At 45.5% G+C, this 26,139-nt stretch overlaps 1 protein-coding gene across 2 annotated transcripts in view; it reads left to right on the plus strand.

Annotated features, from left to right (window-relative positions):
- Positions 1-26,139, plus strand: part of STAP2 (signal transducing adaptor family member 2) — a 226,550-nt gene that overhangs the window by 1,283 nt on the left and 199,128 nt on the right. The gene's annotated exons all lie outside the window — the stretch shown is intronic.

Raw genomic sequence — 26,139 nt, forward strand, 5'->3', positions numbered from 1 at the left:
AAATGAACCTATAGCCTTCAGCACCCTGAATGGCGCCCCTGCAGCTCAGCAGCATTCCTTATAGCGCCCACCACCCATAACAGAAATCTAGGGCGGGGGACCATCGCCTTACACTTTCACACAGAGTGACCTCGCGCCTCTTTTCCACTCACTTGCATGGTGGAGAGAGGAGGCTTGGTCCCTTCCTCGCCAGCATTTAATCCAGCAAAAGCAGGACGATTTGATAGGAATCCGTTGTAAACGGGGTATACCGCACTTTTGCCGAATGACATTTTTGCCACGTTTTTTTACCACTATTTTGAAAGCAAACATATAGATGGCGGGGGGGGGGTTGGTTAGGTATTTAGAAAGGGGGATGGGTGGGGGAAAGGGGTAAGGCATTGCAGGTGCCCTCCCCCTCTTTTTGCGGTAAAATACGTGGTAAAATCGTCCCAAAAATGTTGGGGAACTATAACTCGGCAAGAGGCAAAAAAAAAAAAAAAAAACACACTCAACTAATCTTCTTAGGTCCGTAAACGCCACCTGTCATGTGTAAATGGCAGGTAGTGTTTACTCATGTTGCATGGGGGAGTGCAAAAGGGTGGCATACAAGCGAGTACGCCACCTTTTTACACTTCACTTTTTCACTCTGCCCCTGGAAAATGATGACTCGGGGACCTATTTACTCAAAAGTGTAAACCTGAAAGGTCCCCTATGGGTAGTTTATACGGAACTCCAACATGAGCTCCACAGTGTTTTAAAGATTTAACACGTAACAATATTCCATCTAACCCTGATCCAAAATTTCAGGTTTAAGAATGATAATATCACATTGTTATCGAGCGCCTCTTGGCGGATAGCTCCCTCGTCTGAGTGCTGTAATAATTGCTATTACCCAATTGAATAGTAATGTAAAGTGGTCTTGTATAGCACATCTCTTAAATTGCTGGTGGCCTTGTGGCATGTGGTTTTGGCAAAACAAAAGAAAGGCGTGGTTGTAAGGGTGAGATAGTAAACATGTGGCGTGGATGCCAGTGGGACAGAAGTACCAGAGTCCTGAGTACTGGTGTGGTTCTACGTCGTTTAGGAGAAAAACATGCAAGGTCTCTGATTGGCAGTGCTGGGATACTGGGAGAGCCTCTGGCAGAGCACAGCGTGGGGTAGAGCTAAAGATGTGGCAGGCTGTGGGATGAAGCCGGAGCTACTCCCCATGGTTCCTGTGGTTGGAATGGCGCTGGCAGGCTTACATTAGTCCTGCGTGTATCCAACATCGCCTTATGGTATCTTTCTCAGTGCGCCCGCTTATTGCCAGATTTGTTATTTGCACAAGATGATATCCTTTTAAAGTTGTTCAAATATCCCAATTCCACTGAACTTTTCCTTTTTGTTTATTTATTTTAATTGTTTTGTTTCCTTAAATTCCATTGCTTTTAAACATTGTACATCTTTCCCTTTTTCATTTCTTCTCAAATTATGTACACATTTCTCTCTACACATGTTTCTGCACTTTTCTATAGTGGATCATCGGGCGAGAACCCTGTTCCTTTTGCTTATTCTTATTGTGCAAGGTTATGGTTTGTTAGTTGTTGGCACCTCATTATAAAAGCAGAAAGTGGGTGTGAACCTACAAAAAAAGGGAAAAGTAAGAACATATTCAGAATCCTTTCTTTCCTTTTACTTTAAGCACAGTATTTCTCATCTGCTAAGTGAATGGTCTACCTCTAAATATACCTAATTCAAAAGATTGAGACGCTGAACATGTCAAAACATAGCTAGTAAAAACAAGCCATCAAGCCTTACCTTTTTTGAAGGATTGGAGGTGATCCGCTTGTCTCTCTGTATTCACTGCCGTCTTCCCCCCGCCAACCCTGTTTTTGTTTTTCCTCTCCCACCCCCATCCCACTTAAATGATTGCGGTGGCGGATGCCCGCCACCGCAGCTCCTGTCAGCTCCCAGACCAGTGAGGCCACCATGCAAATGAAAGAGGGGCTCCATATGGAGCCCCACCTTCCGATTCCATGGCGGACGTGTTGGTATAGTATTTTCTCTTGGTCATCGGTGCTCCTCGAGGCATCCCGTTGACGGAGAGAAAATACTTTCCCTTTTTCTTTTTTAAAAAACCATTAGCCCCATAGGAGTGTACTACACGGTTGCTAATGGCGATATGCCCCACCGTGCCTGGGCCCACCCTGTGGGTAACGGCCCAGCACCCTCGTTAAGGGACCGTTGATTCACTCGGTCTTGCCACCTCTGGGCATATCGCCTCAGTAGAGTTCAAGTTATGTTCTTATCCATCTTGATGATGGGGTTGTTACTGTCCTGCTTTCAATTTTATGATGATTGTGGGGTTGTGGCAGGGTCTCGTGTGATGGAGAGAAAAAGCTGGGGCGACTGAAGCAACTGGGTTCCGATCGCCAACATGTGCTTGTTTTAAGTGTTGTGCACAGACATATTACACAAGTCAGTGAGATTGACGCGTAAGGGTCAGTTTCTGTTTCGGTGGTCAGTCATAATGTAGAATGCAATAATGTAGAAAGTCAAAATGTCGATTTTTTTTTTTAGAAAACAATAATGTCGAAAAACAATAATATCAAATTTTTTCTACATTTTTTAGAATTTTTTCGAAAAAATAATTAAATATATATATAATTAACATGTGTTGAGTATGAGGGGTGAGAGGGTAGTGGGGGGTGGGGTGGTGGCCGGGGGGTGTTGGGTGAGGAGGGTTGAGGGGGACCCCCCCATGTAAATGATACTCTTCTTGTTTATTTATTTATTTATTGATAGTGCTAATTGACATTTTTTTTCGACAATTTTTTTCTAAAAATTGACTCTTTTCATTATATGTATAGGTTTTCGACATTATTGTTTTCTACATTTTTTTTTCTACATTTTTGTAAGTCGACATTTTTTTTCTACATTATGACTATAAACCTTCTGTTTCATCCTGGTTTGAGAGGGTGGTGCTTTGATCAGTCTTTGTGTCTTGAATTGTGTTAGCTATTATGTTAATACAATTTGAGTGCTCCATTCCTTGGGAGTGGCAGGAGCATTTCTGGTGGGTCTTAAGAGTCAAAGCCTGGAGTGGCTAGAGGTTGAAAAGTCTGCTTGCTCTCGTCTTCAGAGGGTGTCACCTTAGTGTTTCTGTTGCAGTCTAGTGAGCATCCAGGCTTAAGAGTTTTTCTGAAAACGAGGTTATCGTCCTTTCTGTGGAGACACATGAGCTTTGAGTTCCATAATTTGATAGAAGTTTATCCATTTCGGACAGATGAAGGGCCAAGTCGACTCTGCCAGAATTTAAATGTGTGCAGGTTGCACACGGATGTCAGGGGTGAATGCACATTAGTCAGAAACAATACAGCCAGGCAGCCTTGCTTTGTAAAATTCTGCCCACACCACTCCTTCGCTGTAAACCCTAATCTGACTCCCGAGTGAAGGGTCATCTTTCAAACTTTGGGCTTGACTAACAGGCAATAATGGGTTCAGTGCCCCAAATACCCATGGAAGCTACAGCCTGCCTCAGAATCTGATATCCACCCTGCACGTACCATTCAAGCATAAACCTTTAGGTCGGTAAGCCTTAGAAGTAGGTCGTTCAGCTGCATGGAAGAACAACTTTAACAAATATTGAAATGACAATTGAGGTCTGTGAGGTGAGAAATCAGTGGGGGGAGGCTTGCGGGGGAGGGTGAAAAGGGAAAGGTATAGGTTCCGGTGTCTCTTGCAGTTTCTGTACCTATTCTCTCTGATGGACAGGTTCACTTCTACTGCCCATCCACTCATGGTGCCTGTGCTGCATTAAACCTACTTTTTTCTTGTGTGGGCTGGCGGGCTTACTTGCAATAATGTTGCCTTTGCTGCCATGAATATCATGTTGTGTTACCTGGGCCTTTCTGCCCCCAGACTAGACTTAAAGGTTGTAGCTTGCTTTCTAAGTGCATATTGATTATTGATTGTTATAGCATATATGTAGTAGTTACGTGTTAGCGGACGGGAGGGGTTAGGGGATCGATTAGAGGGTTCAGATCGCAACATGTCACTGAGACACCTTTTTCCAGCCCCTTTTTAGTCCTGGAAATATCCCAGCAGTCTGCAGGAACTGCTATGGGGGCACAGGACTAATGCTCTGCTGCTTCTTAACACCATGCACAATATGCAGGAACACAACTCTCAGATGTCCAAGTCCTTCCTTTCAGCACACTTCATTCAGTTTTCTTGTACGATAATTGTAGGTTTAGTTTCTCACTATAAAACCAGGTTTATAAGTACAAGGGTGCAATGTGATGTTAAGAACTGGTTTAACTTTTCACACCTGACAGGTGCTAGCTTGAAATGTCTTTAATCTTGCCACTAGGTTGTACATGGGATAGTCACCTGCTTTTAGTCATCGTTTCATGCAAGCTTGTATCTTGTTGTTAGGCACGAGGTGCATACAAGCAAGTGGCTGCCTACCGTTACCAAGAAGACACCATTCATAATGCAACCACCTATTAGTATGCACTCAGTAAGAGGCAGGGTGCACTTCACTAAAACAGACACCATTCCAAGCTCAGCTTTCAATAATATGTAGTCAGCGAGTGTGTTGAACAGAAGAGACCTCTATCATAGGTAAGATCCAAATAAGGCGTAGTCAAAGAAAGTCTGTTTAACAGATGAACTACCATCCAAAGCCTCTGAGTACAGGTAGATCGCGTGGGGGGGAGAGGGCAACTGCCTCCTTAGTTGGCAACGGGGAAGGAACCTCACTTTGCCTCATAGTGATGTTTACAGCTTTCCGTTTCTGGCGGTACATCCCGAATGACTGTGGACATTATCAGTCTGGCTGGAGAGAAGACAATATTGGGTTTAAAGTCATGAACATGAGCTACTCTGGTGGTGATGCAGTGATTTTGAGCACAGTCAGGGATCCATATCCGATGTTGAATGATTTGTCTAATCCATGTCGTCCGTTCCAACTTCTGAATCACATTCGTTCTCTGCTGCGGACTCTTCTGTCCTTTCTTCTTCAAGCGTTGCAGGCTTTGCTCACTTCTTCACTGATACAGTCTCGCTCTTCTGCTTCTCTATTTTATTATCGCCTACTCCTAATAAACCATTTCCCTCTTGGCCTGCTCCTTATCATTTACTCTGCTTTCTGATTCCGACACAGCTCACTACATTTCCTGAGCCCACCCTACTGCTTCTCCTCTTGGCCCCATTTATTCATCCCTTATCCCCAAGGTTGTTCCATAATTCGTCCTTACCTGACTACTCTTTTTAACCCTTCTCTTTCCTCCTCTGGTTTTCTTGCCCAGTCTCAAGATATCTTCACTGTTTTTTTCTACTCTTGTCTACTATCCACCCATTTCTCTTCTTCCTTACCTCTCTAGGATTCTTGCATGGATTGTATGTATCCATGTTTTTAGATGTCTTGCGCCCAACTCCCTTCTCTCTCCTTGTCCCTCTGGCTTTCGTTCCCTTACTCTACTGAAACGGCCCGTGTTACTTTGACTGAACCCCTTCTCTCAGCTCGCCGTGCCACCATCAAAGCAATCTTCTATTCTGCCCCCGCCTGATCTCTCGGCTGCCTTTGACGCTGTTGACCCCCCTGTACTTCTCTGGCCTCGGGCACTCCCTGGGTCTGTTCTTTCATGGTTTCATTCCAATCTCTCTGGTCAATTTCTTGGGCTGGAAAAACATCTGCTCCTTTTCCTTTGCAGTTTGGTGTCCCACTAGGCTATGTCCTACGCCCTCTTCTTTTCTCACCATGCACTTACCTCTTGCTGCGATTGCCAATTCCTTTGGACTTTCCTGTCACTTCTATGCAGATGACTCTTAGCTCTGCGTTTCTTTCGCCTGCTTTTCTTATTCCATTCACTCTACTATTACTGCCTGCCTGTTATCCATGTAAACATTGATGCATTCTCGCTTCCTCTGTCTCAACCCTTCCAAAAGTGAAATGCTTCTTCTTCTGATATTTCCATTCCCCTTCACCCATCTCTCTTTCACAATCTGCTCATAATCTCGGTGTCATTTTGGGCTTCACGCTTGCATTTTCCAAACATATTTCGAGCACCGCTCGCTCTTGAAGTCTGCAGCTCTATAACATTCCGATGCCTGTCCATTTCTTTCCTTCAGATCCACTACGCTTCTTATCTCGACACATGTCCTTTCATGACTCGATCATTGCTCCACGCGCCGTCTAAGCCTTACATCCTATCTATCCACTTGCTCTTGTATTCTCTATTGTTAACACTATTTTCTCTCTCTCTTTCTGCTCACACTTCTATCTCTTCTCTTCAATCTGACTCTTTGCTTTCGATTGAATCCCGTCTCCTCTTTCACTCCCTCCCTGTCCTCTTCACATGTTTACATGCTTTGGCTCCTTCATATCTCTCCGCTCTTGTTTCTTTCTATGCCCCCCTCTCAATCTTTACAGTCGCAAACCCTCTTTCATCTGACACTTTGCAGGCACCCCCGCGTTCAATCTTGTTTCCGATCCGTTTTTCTACTTGCTTTCCAACTTTGGGATTCCTTACCTCTTTCCATCCGATCTCTTTATTTATTTATTTTATTTATTTTGACACGTATGTAGCGCACCAAGTCCGGAGACATCTAGGCGCTTGTACTTAAGAAAATGGTTACAGAAAGTGCTTATGAACAATGGTTACAAGTGTTGTGAAAGTGGTTACTATTCCTACTCGGTCTAGTTTACGTTCTTCTGTTAAAACCCTCCTACTCTCTTCTCGCTTATAATTATGAATTACGTGTTTACTCTCATTTGTCATACTGTCAGTCACATTGTTCAGCGCGTTGTCATTTTTAGAAATCAATCAATACTAATACAAATGTAGGTAGAGTGGAAAGCTACCAAAGTATCTCAGCAGGCAGCTTTTGCCTAGACGCTATATTTTTAAAGCTGGCTGTAAATCTTATGTCTTTCTGCAATTATTTATAAAAATATGTGCTATTCAATGCACTTTTCAGACAAGGGATGTCTTGAGATGGTCGCTTGCTCATATTCAAGGCAGTGGCCAGGGAATTTCTGCTCCAAGGCTTCCTAGTGACTGCTGTCAGCACAATAGAAGCATTTACTTTCAACTGAGAAGTTTTACAACTAAAAAGCATCTTTAGAAGTGTACTCTGTGAAAAAATGAAGGGGCACAAAAATCACAGAAAATGAGTGTGGATAGTCCAACAAAAAAACGAAAACTAAACATAGTTTAAAGATACTGAGTGGATTTAAGTTTAAGAAACAACGCCGTGATACCCTTGGGTTTCAGTGTGTAACAAATGCAATAAATAAATAAATAAATATCTCACTTTGGAAATGTATTTTTTGTTGTTTCTATGAAATTGTAAACTCCGTATTCAGAACACAGTAATGTGCCCAGCATGTGGGAAGCCCGATTGAAACATAGATTGCCCCCATCCCAATGGTATTCACAGTCCAACTATTCCCGTGGTGTCTGCCTAAAGCCAGACAATAACAGGCTAGGCATACAAAGAGGCTGGAAACAGCAGCACTTTTAAGATGATTGAAAATTGCTCTTTGCCGGTGGGGGAGGCTAACGGGGGGTCAGACAAAGCACCCATAAGGGTGGCGGACAATTGTCCCTTTTTGTCGCCTCAGTGTTATCGCATGCTTTAGGAAGCAAAGCGACCAGCCAGGCTTAAATATGTTGCAGGGCCATGCTCGCGCACACGAGGAGCAGAGCCAAGCCTCAAATGCAGGGATGTCTCAGAGTGACCTCTTCCTCCATTCTACGGTGGCTGCCTTGAGTGAGGCCAACTGTCATGCTCTTCTTCCTCGGGTTCCGGCTTTGAGGGAGTGGACATGTCCTGCTCCTCTACCTCGGCTCTACAGTTCCTGCTTTAAATGAGGAGATGTGTCCTGCTCCCCTACTTTGGCTCTAGAGTTCCTGCTTCGATGAGTGAGGGGAGTTGAAGCTCTTCCTCTGCCCCACGGTTCCTGTTTGGAGTGAGGTGAGCTACCTGGGCTCTAGAGTTCCTGCTGTGAGTGCGGAGACATGTCCTGCTCCTCTTCCTCTGCTCTAGAGTTCCTGCTTTGACGGAGGGAACTAGTCTTGTTCCTCTTCCTGGGCTCTATAGTTCCTGCTTTGAGTTAGGGGGTGTGTCCTGATCCTCTACCTGGGCTCTAGAGTTCCTGCTTAGAGTGAGGGCGCTGCACCTCTTCCTCGGCTCTAGAGTTTCTGCGCTGAGTTTCTCAGCTGTCCTACTCCTGCTCCTCGATCCCAGAGTTCTGCTTTGAGAGATGCTCTGACAGTCCCTGCTTGCATTGTACCAACCTGCCCCACTCCCTCAGGCGTGCAGGGCTTGGTTTGTGTAACTGACCACCCTACCTAACCTCAGTGGTTTCTACGTAGGATCACAAAGTTTGCAAGCGTGACCCCGAGAATTGGAGGGGTATGGCTAGTGTTTCATTTGTTAATTTGTAAGAAAATACGTGCCATGGCCCAAATAGTTTCTAGCACACCTGTGACACTGCAAGCGTGCAGTTCCCCACCTTTGCTGCTACCCCCCCACAGCTGCTCCTCACAGTGTCGACAAATTTGGGGTTTAACTCCAACCGCACCTCCAAAGTGGAGTTGATGGATGCTCTGACTGTTATCGGGTCATAATCAAACTAAGACAGAGGGAATAAGTGCCGGGGCTCAGAAATAAGTGACACGGCTGAGTTCTTTGTTCTTTCATGCCGGTAATTTCAACGCCTGGCATTTAAACGTGGAAAAAAATTACAAAAAAGGTAATCGAATTATTATTTTTTTGTTGGGGGAGGGAGTCCCCCACCAAACCCTCCTCCCCCACCAGTTTTTACCTATTCCCTACCCTCCAACCCCTGATCTGCCCTTTCCCACTCCCCCTGAATTTTTGTTTAACCATTTTCATAATTCTTTCCACGTTTAAATGCCAGGCGTTGAAATTATTGGCGATGAAAGGACACTGTACCCATGGCTGAGCCCTGGCAAACACCCCCACAAATGAAGCACTTATGGCAGTCACATTAGAACACTAGACCGTTCTGCAGCCCCGAACCCCCGGCAGACCTGCTGGGGCTGGGCACGTGCTGTGCTCCTGGGAATCGGGTCGCCCTATGCGGGTAGCACCAGCTCGGCTTAGCACACTACTGGGACACCGACTCTACTCGGTTTTTTATCCTAGGAAAGGCCCCAGTGCCAGAGTTTCTGTCCACTTTTTTTTATCAAGACCTGAACACCTGGCTTCTGCCCAGCCTGGGTAAAGTCCAGGATCCAGTTGCAAATTTTCGGGAATAAGGCACATCTGTTCTAAAGTACACAGCATTCCACATATCTGGGTCAAAGCCTTTGCAGGCCCTCAGTGGACACAATCATTGCCGCATGTCAATGGTTTGGCGACATGTGAAATACATTGGCCGTTTCTGTGCATTAATGTGCATTAATGTGTTTCAGTGGCATGCCCAGGCTCTGTGTATTGGGGTGGCCCACATGGGGCACTGACTTACCCAGGGGTGTCATGAACTACGAGCGCACACACGCACAATGATCATAGTTTAGCATAATGGGGTGGCCAGATTCTAGGCCAGACATGCCCCTGGTGGGTTTCCACATCTCTGGAACCTTACTGCCAGTATGTGTAATGTGGTCTGCATATTCATATTTCACCCACAGTTCACTAGCATGGTCCCTGTCATTGCGGGGGGACCCCCACATCTCACCCGTAGTTGCATTGTATCTCTGACTTCAGGTGTATTGCCTCATTCCACTCGTAGCCTCGCTTTTTGCTCCTTTAAGGTCGGGAGCCCCCCTAGTATCTTTACTTTTCACTCTCCGCATCTTCATCCTGGTTATATGTTGGTAGTGGCATTCCTTTGCATGTTTGTCTATGTTCGTTCTTATGTCTAGGTTGGATATCTAAGGAAACCCGTATTCAGGCCAGGCGGAAGATATGTGGAGGTCTATTTCAACTTGATGTGTCGGGCCCCCTGCTTAGAGCAAAAACAGCATGAGGCACCCTCGGGTGCATACATGACAATGGCCACAAAGAAAAGGTTAACAGCCACCGATTATAAGAGGACAGCCAGAAGTGAGCTTAATCACTAAAGCCCCACTGAAGAGCTCTAAACCCTTCCTTGTCAGCAAGTGGCTGATGTGGTGGAACCCGTATTAGAAGGCAATGACGTGCTAGCACGTCTTTATATCCCGTTGGATGTGATGGCCGGAATTGCTCCAGAAAAGGTAGTTTGTAATGTGAGCGCTGCAGAGCGCACATTTTAAGCCCCAGAACTAAAATAGAGACAGGGATATATTACCTTGTTACAAGACTGCTCTCTGGCAACATGGAGGCAGTTACCAGGGGACCTCTTTTTAAGGCTCGAGGCAATTTAATTTGAAAAGGTTGAAAGACCCTGACACCGTCCATGCACGGATTGTCCTTTGACCTGCTTACTAGTGAGCTTTTCCCACCCTCAAGGCAGCCTTGTATGTCTCTACTTCCTCTAACCCAGCCCTTGATATTGCAGATAAGATGGATTGTTGGGGATAGGAAATGCACCACACTTAGATGGATTGTGGGGAACATTAATGTGTCACTCCTAGATGGATTGTTAGGGCTATGAAATGTACCACACTTAGATGGGTCATTGGGAGCATTAATGTGTCACACTTAGATTGTGGGGGGTAGGAAATGCACCACACGTGGATGGAGTGTTGGGAACATTGTGTCACATGTAGATGGGCTGTTGGGGGAAGGAAATGTAGGGCACTTATATGGATTGTTGGGGGTAGGAAATGCACCACATTTCGATTGATTGTTGGGGGTAGAAATGCACTGCACTTATTTGGATTGTTGGGGGTAGAAAATGTACCACATTTAGATGGATTTTGGGAACATTAATGTGTCATTCTTAGATGGATTGTTAGGGCTATGAAATGTACCACACTTAGATGGGTCATTGGGAGCATTAATGTGTCACACTTAGATTGTGGGGGGTAGGAAATGCACCACACGTGGATGGAGTGTTGGGAACATTGTGTCACATGTAGATGGGCTGTTGGGGGAAGGAAATGTAAGGCACTTATATGGATTGTTGGGGGTAGGAAATGCACCACATTTCGATGGATTGTTGGGGGTAGAAATGCACTGCACTTATTTGGATTGTTGGGGGTAGGAAATGTACCACATTTAGATGGATCGTTGGGAACATTAATGTGTCATTCTTAGATGGATTGTTGAGGATAGGAGGTGTGCCCCACAGTGATTGATTGCTAGGAACAATAATTTGTCATGCTTAGATGAATTGTTAGGGCTAGAAAATGTATTGCTACTAAGCAACCATACTAAAAACACACCATTCTGCACACTCACCCTTAAAGTCTGAACTAAACACAACCATACCTCTACCGCACCACTAACCGCATGCACTTCACAACGCCGAACATGAAGCCAAACCATACACAACCAGACCTCAACTCCACATGATGGCTACTGGCCGAAAATGCACCAATGTTGAGGCACCGGTTTCACCCATTGCAGATTCGCCAGAGTGCCAAGAGACCACACAAGTGGCGACAGTGCACGGTACAGGACTGATTGACATCACATAACATAACATAACGATAAGAAACACAGCTCTGGGTGAGATCTTTTATTTATTTTATTTATTCAGCAAGTCACAAACTTAACCCAAAAGTTTGCGGAGCGGTGTATAGAAATTTAAATTGCACACATACAATAATGTATCAAATTTATAAAAATATAAAATAATATCAACCAATCATCACACCTTATTAATATTATCAACAGTATTGGTTCCCCAATCTAAAATCATAAAAGGAGCCCCGCGCAACTGATATTTAATTGTTCCTAAATTCATTGAAGAAGAAGCATGCCTCAGACAATGAACATTCCCTAATGCATGATGGGAAGGTTTTTCATTCTTTTCTGGGAGGTCAAAGAGATGAGCTAAGGTGGATGGTTACTAGGGATGCATTCCAAAGGATGTATGAATACTCTGCGATCCTTTGTTTCTGAGGGGCTTTCCATTTCTGCCTTCAGAATCCCGAGGAGTAAAACTTTAGAACTATGCATAAATGTTTTTTCTGCCAGGTATGTAGCCTCTCTCAGCTTAATGGCATTATACATTATACAGGCTATTTTAACAATAATACATGCTTCTAATGGGAGCCAATGCGGGGAGATTTAGATGGGAGGATTCCCTCTGGAGACCTCACAGTCACCATTCTGCAGGGACAGGAACCAGAATTTGCGATCTGGCAAAACCTGGAACTCACTGGTGCCACCCTTCTGCTGAAAAGGGTAGATAATCACCCGGGCAAGAGTCATACAGTGCAGCTGGCTACAAAGTGGGCGGCAGTGGTCTTACTGTTCCTACACTTTTATTTTCAAAAGAAACCACTCCAGAATGGTAAAAGTGTATGACAAGATGAAACTTCCACTTCAGTGCACGTTCCCTTAAACAGCAGTTCTGTTTTTTGGGGGGGGGGGTTGTATTGTGCGTGTGAGGCGCGTGGCGATGGGGTTTGTGGGCAGTGGGGGCAGGCCAGTAGGGAACATAGTTCCAATACTTCTATCGTACACATCGACCACTGGTGAGGTAGGGTGGAAATCGCACCAGTGGTAAAAGCGGAATTCCGTATATCATGGCAAGTGAGCGCGTCACTCTTTGAAACCCCTAATGAAACGGTGACCTCAGAAGATCATTGGAGGCGCCATGTCTGCCTACTAAGAAGATGCTCTGCCGTGCTGACGATGGCTTTCAAGAGATTCAAGGGACGTGCATTATGGAGCATCCCGCCCACTATTTGAAGACCAGAGTCCAGAGTCTAACATTTTTGTACCCACGGATGAGATGCTTCAGATGGACAACTTGAAGGACTGCAGAACGCATCCCTGCAGCTGAGAGCAGCACACATGAATCACTGTCCCCGGAAGACATTGAGAAGTGGTGGTTGACCGCCATGTTGGCGACAAATAATTGCTGCACCAGAATTCTGATATCAGACTCTGAAAAAAGTTCTAAATGTTGAGAGCCGCCTACTGTATGATGAAGATGTGTTTATTCCACGTTGCAAGAGTGTGGAGAATTGTGGGAAGCCTGGCTCTCTGAGTCTCTCTGGTGGACACTGATACCCTGATTCTTCTGAGTCCTGACCTCATCCAGTGGTAGAGCTATTCCCAGGGTACTCACCCCAGGATCTTCTCCTCTCTGACCCAACCCAGGGATTCTCTGTACACACGAGGTAAAGGGGACCTTTTCAGGGCTGCACCATGTGCACAGCTTGGATTAGCAATGGCTGACACCATCATATTTCCTGGTGCGACCAAGCGCAGCACCGTGTGCACCATCCCACACTTCGAATCCCATGGAATGGCCATTTGTGGTGGTTAGTATGCACTTACTCAGAAATTGTCATTCTAGTGGGTTGTGCCCAAAATGGTTTGACACACTGCAGATATCTGACGGTTCTGCTCATCGCAGAATTGCCGGGTATCTGACCCTCGAGGAGATGCATTCAGCGTTTCTGCCTGTTCGTGTGGGATGTATTGCCCACATTTGTTAAATAATGTTTAGGAGCCCGCGCAAATGAATTCTGGCCTGCGGGTCAGATGTGCTGATCAGCCCCACATTCAGTTAGCGCTCTGTGTTTTAAAAACTGGTGTTGATGAGTTTACACCAATAGGAGCATGCCGGCCAGTGGGCATGTAACTGAACTGGCCAACATAAATATACAAGATGCAACATGTACATACGCTCTGCTGAGCATCAATACTTGGCATGCCAGGAGCTGGTTAGGTCACGCAGTACCTGACATAAAGGCATGCACAGCTGGAAATGGAGACGTGCATAAACTGAGTGACAGCTTCTCATGAGGGCTTCCTTTTAAGCACACCATTGGCAGTACAGAGACCGTGTCATATCAAACATCTGTCTGTTGACACATCTCACCTTATTAAACCGTTAGTATAGGGTGAGGGGAAGTGTGCTGTGGAATTACAGTCTTTCAAAGTTCAGTTCATCCTTAGCAGCAAATGATTTGTAAGTAAAAGTGGAATGGACTCATCTTATCTTTCGGGAACTTGATCTGCGTCTCATAGCAACCCAGTGCCAAAGCAACCACTCCGGGCTATGATTTCTGCATCGATCTGCTTGTGAGCGACGCCAACCCAGACACTGCCTGCCTGTCCACAGCTTCTTTTGAGAAGTCCCTTTGCCCCTCTGGTACTTTGCTGCCTGTGGACCCAGTTGCCCCACTTACAAACCCAGCACCGAAATGCCACCCCAGAAGGCTTCCAGACTGCCAGATCTATGCTGTCGAGCCTCAGCAACAAACCCAACATATATATGAAGTGGTTCTGTCCCCCAGGCCTGCCTTAGGGAGTCCTAGTGATGATTAAGAGCCATCTTGCTACCCTTTTAAAGGCATCTTTATTGACCTGAATATTGCTGCTAAAATGATTGCCTGGCTACCGCTGTCATCAGACAAAGAGGGCCCCCTTTTATTCCAAAGTCTGTTTTTCTGTGTCGTCTCCTACAGGTGTGCGCTCTTAATATATGTATTAGTTATATCCATTTGTATTCTAATTAAAGCCTCATAATTTGTATGGAACCTTGGTTGAAGGGGCTTTTATTTTAGTGTCACAGTGCTATTTGTGTCTGGCTGCTCCTGTGCTAGCTCACACCCTGGCCATCTTAAAGAGACTCATTGTTCTTCTTCCACCTTTATGACTGGGTTCACTGCTGGTTTATTAGTAGTGTGGGGCTGAGTAGGAGTTTCAATCGCTGCTCATCCCAGTACATCTACACACCATAGTCATTTCATCGTGGCCTGCATGAGATGCTGACAACCACACACCACACAGAATGTGCGAATGAGGAGGAAACACCCGTTTATGGAACCTCTTGCAGCAGAAAGAGGATGTTGGACTTATTTGTTTAGGTTTTCCTCTTTTTATTCTCTTTTTCACTAAAAAGAACATTATTTTATCCTAAATTGACTTTTTGATGCCTTTGCATATTTCTCACTGCTTATGAAATGTTGTATTATCGTTCATATTTCACCCATTACCATCTGCTTGTTCTGGTGAGTCATGTTCCTTCGTGATCTATATGGTCTTGCACGCTGCTCGTAGTCCCTCATGATGGCGTATTTAATCCTCATAATTACTGTATTTTGTACCTTTGGGCACTGCATTTCATTCTTCTAATCATTACATCTTGGTCACCTTTCACCCAGGGTGGCAATAAACTGCCTCACTCCTACGGTGTCACTTGTGTCCATTCCCCTGCTTCCTCTCCCACCTACCCCATACCTCCCCTGTCCACCCAGTCCCCCAATCCCTCTGTCCAGCTGATTCCACTACCCCATACCTCCCCTTTCCACCCAGTGTCCCCACTCCCTCTGTCCACCTGATTGCACTACCCATACCTCCCATGCCCACCAAGTCCACCACTCCCTCTGTCCACCTGATTCCACTACCCATACCTCCCCTGCCCACCCAGTCTCCCCACTCCCTCTGTCCAGCTGATTCCACTACCTCATACCTCCCCTTTCTACCCAGTGTCCCCACTCCCTCTGTACACCTGATTCCACTACCCATACCACCCCTGTCCCCCCACTCCCTCTGTCCACCCGATCCCACTACCCCATGCCTCACCTTTCCACCCAGTCTCCCCACTCCCTCTCTCCACCTGATTCCACTACCCCATACCTCCCTTTTCCACCCAGTCTCCCCACTCCCTCTGTCCACCTGATTCCACTACCCATACCTCCCCTTTCCAGCCAGTCTCCCCACTGCCTCTCTCCACATGATTCCACTACCCCATAACTCCCCTTTCCACCCAGTCTCCCCACTCCCTCTCTCCACCTGATTCCACTACCCCATACCACCCCTTTCCACCAAGTCTCCCCAGTCCCTCTGTCCACCTGATTCCACTACCCCATACCTCCCCTTTCCATCCAGGCCCCCACACCCTCTGTCCACCTGATTCCACTACCCATACCTCCCCTGACCACCCAGTCCCCCACTCCCTCTGTCCACCTGATTCCACTACCCATACCTCCCCTGCCCACCCAGTCTCCCCACTCCCTCTGTCCACCTGATTCTACTACCCCATACCTCCCCTGTCCACCCAGTCTCCCCACTCCCTCTGTCCACCCAGTCTCCCCACTCCTGATGTTCACCTACTTCCACTACCCCATAACTCCCCTTTCCACCCAGTCTCCCCACTCCCTCTGGCCACCTGATTCCACTACCCCATGCCTCCCCTTTCCACCCAGTCTCCCCACTCCCGCTGTCCACCTGATTCAAATACCCCATACCTCCCCTTTCCACCCAGTATCCCCACTCCGTGCCCACCTGACTCCACTACCCCATACCTCCCCTTTCCACTCAGTCTCCCCACTCCCTCTGTCCACCTGATTCCACTACCCCATACCTCCCTTTTCCACTCAGTCTCCCCACTCCCTCTGTCCACCTGATTCCACTACCCATACCTCCCCTTTCCACCCAGTCTCCCCACTCCCTCTGTCCACCTGATTCCACTACCCCATACCTCCCCTTTCCACCCAGTCTCCCCACTCCCGCTCTCCACCTGATTCCACTACCCCATATCTCCCCTTTCCACCCAGTATCCCCACTCCGTGTCCACCTGACTCCACTACCCCATACCTCCCCTGTCCACCCAGTCTCCCCACTCCCTCTGTCCACCTGATTCCTTTTCCCCTTGTCCAGTACTTCTACTTCCACCATGCATTCCTTACTTCCCTTACTACTTCTACCACTCTCATCTTCCCACTGCCTCCAAACTCTCTCCCCTCAACCCACCATCTCATCTCTACTTTTCTAACCTTCGCCTCCTCCTACAATCCCCTGACATTTTGCCTCCCTCACAAAATGCCTCCTGGTGTCTAACTACTTCTTATTTCAACTATCTCCCTCGTCTACGCCCCCGACCCCCAGCACCCCCCATCCTCTCCATCCACTCTTGTCCTCAGCCTCTGGACTATCCATTCTATCTGTAAGAAAACCTTTTTCATCCCAGAATGTTTTAAGGCCCAGCTGGTACACATGGCCATCATTGAGACTTGTATAACCCCTCCCAACTCTGCTGCAACAACTGCTGTGCACACCGACAAGGCTCAAGGCATAAATTAGTTTTCAAAAATTGATTAGCAGAGTTTGCAAATTAAAGTTATCTTGATTAGCAAACAAACCCATTTGATTAGCAATGTTGCACTAATATTTGTAATACCATCAGTAGTTATTTGGATCTAAAACATGAAATGAGCATCAATACAGCATTTTTGTGTACTGCTGAGGTAAGAGTCGAGACGAAGTAGTGAGACGAATCTGGTCTTGCAAATTATTTAAAATTCCACTACACCTGCAGTTTAAGTAATTTAGTTTACCTACTCGACCTAAAAGAAAAGCACTCGACCCATAGCAACGGGTGACAAAAAATGTAAATGCACTTTCTGTAAAATGGTGCATGTTGCCACAACCCCAGCTATGCACAGTGAAACTTCTTTGACATTTACTGCATACGTTTCATACATCCCCTGCAACTGGTACTCGCCCTTCATAAACTCTACTGGACTATGCGAGTGTGTGAGTAGACTTTGCAAGCTCTGGCTGAGTGCCTGTAAAATGTAAAAGGTTAGCTACATAAATTGACACAAATAAATAAATTTGATAGGCTCTGAAAACAATTTGGCCAGCTCTCTCCCGCAGAAGCTAATATATAATGCAATCATAATCTTTGAGCGAAGTGAGCTCTGTAGGCTAACTATAGTGTGTGGTATTGCAATAGATGTGTTGATATAAAGTCTGGATGGGATGGAACAATTGAACATTATTTTGCATAAAAATCTAGTTAGCCTTGTGTATTCATTATGTAAGAGGTAATAGAGTAAGAGAGTAAGCAGAGTAGTAGGTGTAGCAGGCAGACATCTGGCCAAACTAGGTTGAATATTTTAGTTCACTTTCAGGGTAACTGGTATAAAACCGCTCATGCGTTGAGCACCTGTTGCACAGATAAATGCAACCAGCACGCTGCATCACTGAACTACATTTGCCAGTAAAAGCAGTTGGGCGTGTGATCATGTACATTTTCAATAGTGTTCACTCATCAATGTGATGCATCTTCCCTAACAAACAAACAAAATCTAGTTGACACTATGAGATTTAGATGCACTAATCTAAACTTTACTGTAAACCATTGTTTTACAGAAGCAATACTGTAGTTCTGCATTATTCAACAACTGAAATGGTTAGGAATGGAATTGCATGACTGTTTTTAATAGTTACCCTTACTGGTCTTTACCAAAGAGAATATATCTTTGTAAAAGAGGATATAGTTTGCTTAATAAAAGTATCACCCAGATTACTTCTGGTTTTTAATTGTTTGAAAAAGAAAATAAATCTTGCCTAGCACTACTACACAGGCCTTTGGCACTTAAGAGTGGAGGAGATGATAACTATTGCACTCCCTCCATTAGCCCCTTTGAACTTGCAGTGAACAGAGAAGAGGGTAGCGAGAGTCAGAGAGGAATTCAGAGTGAGCAGTGCTTTTATTGAACAGGGTAATTTAAATAGCTAACTTAATTAGCAAACCTACAGAATTGCATAACAAATTGCTATGTGACACTGCTTATTTTATGCCTTGAGGCTCCCTTTCTACACTTTCCGAAATTTTCCAAATACGTTGGGGGAGTTGGCCTAATGGTTATCAGGGCACACTTCCCCTTTCACCCTCAGGCTTCCTACCTCTCTCCTTTGAATTAATTGCCACCAACTCCTCCCCCTTAGTCTTTCCCCACCATTTTCCTAATCTGTTGCCTCTCATGTCTTTCTACTCAAATCTTGACCCCCTCCTTGACTCCTTTCCCTCCAAAGCCCCGTAGTACTCATGGGTGACTTCAACCGTCCAAGATGCAGCCAGAGAACTATCACCCTTTATCACCAAATTAATCAACGCATCATTTAGGACCAACAGTATCCCCACTAACCTCAAGGAATCCTGGGTGCTCCCCCTACTAAAGAAACTTACACTAGACCCTCTAATTCCCACAAATTACCGACCCATTACCACGGTACCATTCCTCCTGAAAATCATAGATAAAATAGCCTATCTACAAATCCAAAAACATTTAGAATCTAATCACCTGCTGGGATCTAGACAATCAGGCTTCCGGCCCCAACACGGGACTGAAACTGCGTTAATTGACTTGAAGGCACAGATCGATGACCTCAGGGACAGAGGCGACCTAGCTCTCCTGTTGCTTCTGGACTTATCAGCCGCGTTTGACTTGGTCGATCACCAGGTCTTGTGCAGCCACTTGGACTTGGCAGCACACTTCTCCCCAGAAGCTACAGCCTGGATACAATCCTTCCTTAGTGATCGCACCATGAGAGTATTCTCTCCCATTGCCTCAGCTGACCCTATCCCTATCACGTGTGGTGTTCCCCAGGGTTCATGTGTCTCGCCTACCTTATGTAATATTTTTACTAAGCCCCTTTTCGATGATTTGGATCATCTGGGTATCACCTACACTAACTATGCAGATGATACGCAGATCCTCCTACCTATTACTGGTGATTATGAAAAGGATTTGGCCTTGGTAAACAAGGTTTACCTCATCATCCAGGCATGGATGGCCTCTCATGGACTATGCCTGAATGATGACAAGACAGAGATCATCATCCTGGGCACACAAATATCGTTAAAGAAACTTAGCCCAACTTATTCTTCCTTTAGCGTCGACAATAACATCATTTCAACTGCTAAGGAAGTAAAAACATTGGGCTTTTATTTGGACTCTGCCTTAACGTTTAACAAACAGGTAAATACGTTGTCCTCGGCCACTGCCTATACCTGTAAATTAATCAGAGCGGGCAGAGCCTTCCTCTCTAATGACAGCTGTATCACCCTTGCTAGAGCTCTTATATTATCAAGACTTGATTACTGCAATGCCATGTATATTGGGGCTAGTAAGCAAATAACTAATAAAATCCAACTCCTGCAAAACAACGCCCTTAGAGCCGCGCTCGGAACTTCCAGGAGAGACCATATCTCGGACACCAGAAGAGCCTACAACTGGCTGTCGACATTGGACAAAATAAAACTTAAAGTCGCCTCCCTTACACATAAATGTGTAAACAAAGCGGCCCCTCGATATCTTATGGACAGAATCATCACTAAATCTGAGACAAGACCAACCAGACAGTCAAATACTAATTGTCTCCTGACCCCTAGATTCAAACTGGCCAAAGTGGGAGGTAACAGCTTCCAGGTCAAGGCTACCCAACTATGGAATTCATTCCCTACCCTACTCAGGCTAGAACCATCCTTCACAAAATTTCGCCACACCCTTATAAAAATGCTCAAAGACTCTGATGGCTAAGCGTGATTTTGGCGCTCGCCCTCCTTATCTAGAACCTACCCCCTTCTATTCCGGACCATCAGTATGGTGCTTGCATAGATTTTGCACATACTCATTTTGTATATAATGTATAAATATCCTCTGTATATATGTAAACTGTAAAAATTGTAAAAGTGCATCTTGCACATAATGCATATTGTATTGTATTTCATATCATGTACAACTAAGCTGTGAGTAATCTTATATGATGCGCCCGACTACCTGCGGGTTTGGTGCGCAATACAAGTAATAAACTAAACTAAACTAAACTAAACTAAAGTCTCACCCACCCACCAACTCTAACTTGTCTCCCTCACCTCTGACCTCTCCCCTTCTTCTCTTCATAATGTGCCTATTCACTGCCATGGGGACTTCTCTTCATAATGTGCCCATTCACTGCCATGGGGACTCTTTTGATCTTGTGTCCCTCTACTCCTTTCTACTCCTTATCTCAATATCAGATCTCCCCTTTTGATCATCTTCCACTTCTCCATCACTGCTCTACCCGCTCTCTTTGCCACCCCCCATCCTTAAACACATATTAAACCTGGCTCGCTGGCCCCCCACTTAGCCGAACTAAGGTTCTCAGTTACTGCTTTTGCATCTGTAAGGGACCCTTCTGTTCTCCTATCACTTCTTTGCTGATGACATGTAAATCTTCTTCTCCCTCCTCAACTTGACTCCTGACCTCTTTGCTCGCATATCTGCCCCTCTCTCTCAAAACTATCACAGGATGGCACTTCTGTGTATTATGCTTGATTTCTGGAAAGCCAAAGTTATTTACCTTCCCCTCTCCAATGCCCGTCCTTCCTTCACCCATCTCATTCCTACATGCCCTGCTCTCAACCTCCCTTAAGCTGCCACCTTTGGTTACTCTTTGATAGTGACGTTAATCTTCTGTTATCCATCACTTCCAACTCAATGGTTGGTCACGGATAGCTTGCTTAGCATCGGGTAAATAAGCCACCTTCTCACCTTCAGTACTTCCAAAACCCTGTCAATGGCCTTGGTTCTCATCCACCTCGACTACTGCCCCCCTCCTCCCCCCCTTGATCTCCTCCACTACTTATTCTTCCACCTCAATAAAGTTCACACCTTGGTCATCCATGTTCTAGAGCCCTCCCTGTTCCTTTCCACCTCCAATAGCCACCTTCAAGCTGCTTGGCTTGCCAGGAAATATAGGTCCATATTTAAATGCTGTCTCCTTAAATTCAACTCTACATAATCTCTACAGCATCTAGCACCCCCTGCTTAGCTAACCCAATCTCCTGCTACTTTCTTCCTTTCACTCTTTGCTGTAGTACCCTCCTTAATCCCTCCATCCCCGGCCCACCCTATGCCTCTTCTTGTTTACACTCTTCCTGCCCTCTTTCTCCTCAGTAATGGAACCCCCTCACATATTAGAAATCTAGTACGATTTGCTCCTTTAACACTGCACTAAAAGTCCACATTCTCAACCTTGATGGAGCTCCCTCCATTTACTCTAACATCACTCCCCACCCCTGAATACCCTTCACCTAACTCCCCACCTCATACCATCCTGTATATATACCCAAGTCTTTGACCGCTGTGTGGCATGTGTCTCTGTTGTTGCGGGTGTCTGTACCATTTATTCCCCATCGCCATCCGATCGAATGATCACTTCCTGATCCCCCTGTGTCCCCCAGTGGTATAGCTTCCGGCTCTGAGCTGCCCTGTTCTCCTGTTGACTTCCTTTTGTAAAGTGTTTCCGATCCAAACACCCTGTACAATCAATAAATAGATGCAATGTTTTCTATACCTTTGCTCCTTTAAGTCTAGACTCTTTAATTCATTAGCACTGTGATTGCTTGGCTCTTTAACCTCCCCTCTGTAAACTCCAGACTCGCCCCTCACTTCTACAATTCAGTAAGCAGCTCCTGCCCCTCCTCTTCAAGGAATTGCTCCTTCTTAACACCTAGAACCTTACACCCTCCACTCTCCACCTAACTTAAGAGTGGGACATCTGTCCCACTCCATTTTCCTCCTCCGATTGCTTGCAGGTCCCTTCCTGCCAATTTGTCCATGTTCCCCCATTTTTAGCTCCCGCTCCTTTGTATCTATGCTTCCCTCACTTCATATTTCCCCCTATGACTTGTAAGTGCTCTGGTGCTTTCGAAGCAAGTCTGCACTCAATAAATACCATGATGATAATAATAATGATAATAATAATAATAATAATAATAATATTGAACAGCAGCTTCAGTGGAGTTAAGTATTGAGCTTGGTCTTGGCTACTTGAAGGTGAACTAGAGGTGATTAAAAGAGGCTTTCAGCCACTGCTATTTGTGCAGAAAACAGGGGTTGTTGGACCTCAGACAGTGCATACTAATCCTCTCACTTTGCTTCTGAGTTGCCTATTTACTATGTTTTTTTCTTTCTCTAGTGCATAACCCTCCTCCGAATAGTCACACGTCCATCTTGCCTTACAATCTCTTTCTCTATCTTCCTCCTCCACTCATTCTTCGGAAGTTAACTGGTCTACATAGAAATGTTTTTTTATTGTATTGTGTCTGGCGTTGGTATCATTATTATTATTCCTATTTTTATTAGGGTATTTATTGACCAAGGACCTAGCTTTCGGTAAGCAACAGAGCGCTTTACAAGTCATAGGGGGAAGCACACAGTGAGGGGAGAAGAGATACAAGGGAGCTGACAACGGGTGCGTGGCAATTGCATTATATGTATTTGTATATAGTGTCGGGAGTGAGGAGCTATCGACGGGGCAGTGGGAATTGTATTATATGTATTTGTATATAATGTTGGGGGAGCGGGAATTGTATTATATGTATTTGTTTATAATGTGGGAGCTGGGAGCTGACAACGGGGGAGTGGGAATTGTATTATATGTATTTGTTTATAATGAGGGAGCTGGGAGCTGGCAACGGGGGAGTGGGAATTGTATTATATGTATTTGTTTATAATGTGGGAGCTGGGAGCTGGCAACAGGGGAGTGGGAATTGTATTATATGTATTTGTTTATAATGTGGGAGCTGGGAGCTGACAACGGGGTAGTGGGAATTGTATTATATGTATTTGTATATAATGTTGGGAGTGGGAGCTATCAACGAGGGAATGGGAATTTTATTGTATGTATATGTTTATATGGTGGGAGCTGGGAGCTGACAACGGGGGAGTGTGAATTGTATTATATGCATTTGTTTATAATGTGGGAGCTGGGAGCTGACAACGGGGGAGTGGGAATTGTATTATATGTATTTGTTTATAATGTGGGAGCTGGGAGCTGACAATGGGGAGTGGGAATTGTATTATATGTATTTGTATATAATGTCGGGAGTGGGGAGCTATCAACGGGGGAGTGGGAATTGTATTATATGTATTTGTTTATAATGTGGGAGCTGGGAGCTGACAACGGGGGAGTGGGAATTGTATTATATGTATTTGTTTATAATGAGGTAGCTGGGAGCTGGCAACGGGGGAGTGGGAATTGTATTATATGTATTTGTTTATAATGTGGGAGCTGGGAGCTGGCAACAGGGGAGTGGGAATTGTATTATATGTATTTGTTTATAATGTGGGAGCTGGGAGCTGATAACGGGGTAGTGGGAATTGTATTATATGTATTTGTATATAATGTTGGGAGTGGGAGCTATCAACGAGGGAATGGGAATTTTATTGTATGTATATGTTTATATGGTGGGAGCTGGGAGCTGACAACGGGGGAGTGTGAATTGTATTATATGCATTTGTTTATAATGTGGGAGCAGGGAGCTGACAACGGGGGAGTGGGAATTGTATTATATGTATTTGTTTATAATGTGGGAGCTGGGAGCTGACAATGGGGAGTGGGAATTGTATTATATGTATTTGTATAAAATGTCGGGAGTGGGGAGCTATCAACGGGGGAGTGGGAATTGTATTATATTTGTTTATAATGTGGGAGCTGGGGGCTGACAACGGGGGAGTGGGAATTGTATTATATGTATTTGTTTATAATGTGGGAGCTGGGGGCTGACAACGGGGGAGTGGGAATTGTATTATTTGTATTTGTTTATAATGTGGGAGCTAGGAGCTAACAACGGGGGAGTGGGAATTGTATTATATGTATTTGTATATAATGTCCGAAGTGGGGAGCTAGGGGAATTGTATTACATATATTGTATATAACATCGGGAGCGGGGTGTTATCAACAGGGGAGTGGGAATTGTATTCTATATATAAAATGTAAACCAGTATTCAGCCACTTCAGTGCACTATGAGAGCATTAGCAAAGGGTAGAAGGAAGAAGTTTAGGATCCATTAGCAGTGAGGAACTTGAGGCGGCTGGGTTTGAGGCAGCGGCGCAGTGGTCGCGAACTCCAGAGGCAGGAGCCTTGGTGACACAGACATCTACTCCCACCACTGAGACCCTTTGGCTGGTAGAGGCCACAAGCTCACGGCAGGGTGGCCTTTGGTGTCTTGGCGGCTGATAGAATGGTCGCGGGAATCCTGCCGTGGCTTACTCCCCCCCAGCCTTGGTGTTCTTTCAGACGCTCCCCCTTTCCAGACTCATCCGCCTGTGTGCTTGCTGGCTCCACTGCTCCCTCTAGCTCTCCTCTGTGCACATTGTGCTTGGCCTTCATCCAGGCTACTGATATTAAATGTCAGATCATCTTGGCCACATACAATACCCCTATTGTGGCCCAGGTGATTACCCCAGCGCACCGTTCCTTTTCATACAGCTTCCTGCCAAGGCTTTTTGCTGCTGTTACTTACAATATGCAAAACTGGAAGGAAGCAGCGAGGTCCTCCTGGCTCTTGTTCATGCCAGGCGCTCTGTTTGTGGGCCAGGTGTCTTCCCTGACCTAAATCAGCACCCAGCAGCCTCAACCGAGTCCACGCTCTGGGAGCCGAAATCCTGCAGCGCAGCTGGCTTTCCATGTACCTCGACCTGCTTCGTCCGCGCTTATGCTGTCAGCTTCATGGGCTGCCTGTTAGGCCTCGAATTGAGTTTAAGATTCTATGTATCACTCATCGTGCAGTTTTTAACTCCGGTGCGGCCTACTTACAAACTAAGTCGGAGCCTTATCAGCCCACTCGGTGTCAGCATCGCAAATGTTATTAAAGGTTCCACACTACCAGAGAGTTCGGATAGAGGGCCCCGGCCGATCATTTTTGGTCACCGCCCTCACTCTCTGGAATGCGTTGCCTCTTTATTTGCATGAAACTACAGGTTACTTTCAGTTTCGAAAAGCTCTAAAAACACGCCTTTTTAAGTGTACTTTGGTCCTTCCTCACCAGTTGAACTCTCGATGGCGCATAGAAGCCCTTGGGCCATAGTTGTGCTTTATAAACATGTTTACATTACATTACAGAAACTCTTCAGTAAATGCATGTGTGTTTAGGTTGGTCATACAGCTGCATTTCTTCGCGGCCCTTGTTTCTAGACCTATTATTTTCTTGTACCAACCATTGAAATCTAGTACTCACACCAATTGATTCGAGTGAGGTGTGCCAAAACTACCAATCCCAGAATGCATTAGATTCTTACATGAAAACCTTGGAAAGACCGTGCACTGATGGAATGGTGTCCATTGGTCATATTACTTTTGAGGCGCAGGCGATATGAATAATATCTTTTTGTTGCCTCATCTATGATAGCCTGAGGTTGGGCATCTCTACGTTTTTTTTCTACCTAAGCACTCCCAACTTTGGCAAATAAGGGAACTGTGGCACAAGCCTCTGTGGCACACTTTCCCGGAACATATGGATGAAGTGA

Source organism: Ambystoma mexicanum, chromosome 1p (genome assembly GCF_040938575.1).
Source record: "Ambystoma mexicanum isolate Mex_15411 chromosome 1p, UKY_AmexF1_1, whole genome shotgun sequence".
Taxonomy (NCBI): domain Eukaryota; kingdom Metazoa; phylum Chordata; class Amphibia; order Caudata; family Ambystomatidae; genus Ambystoma; species Ambystoma mexicanum.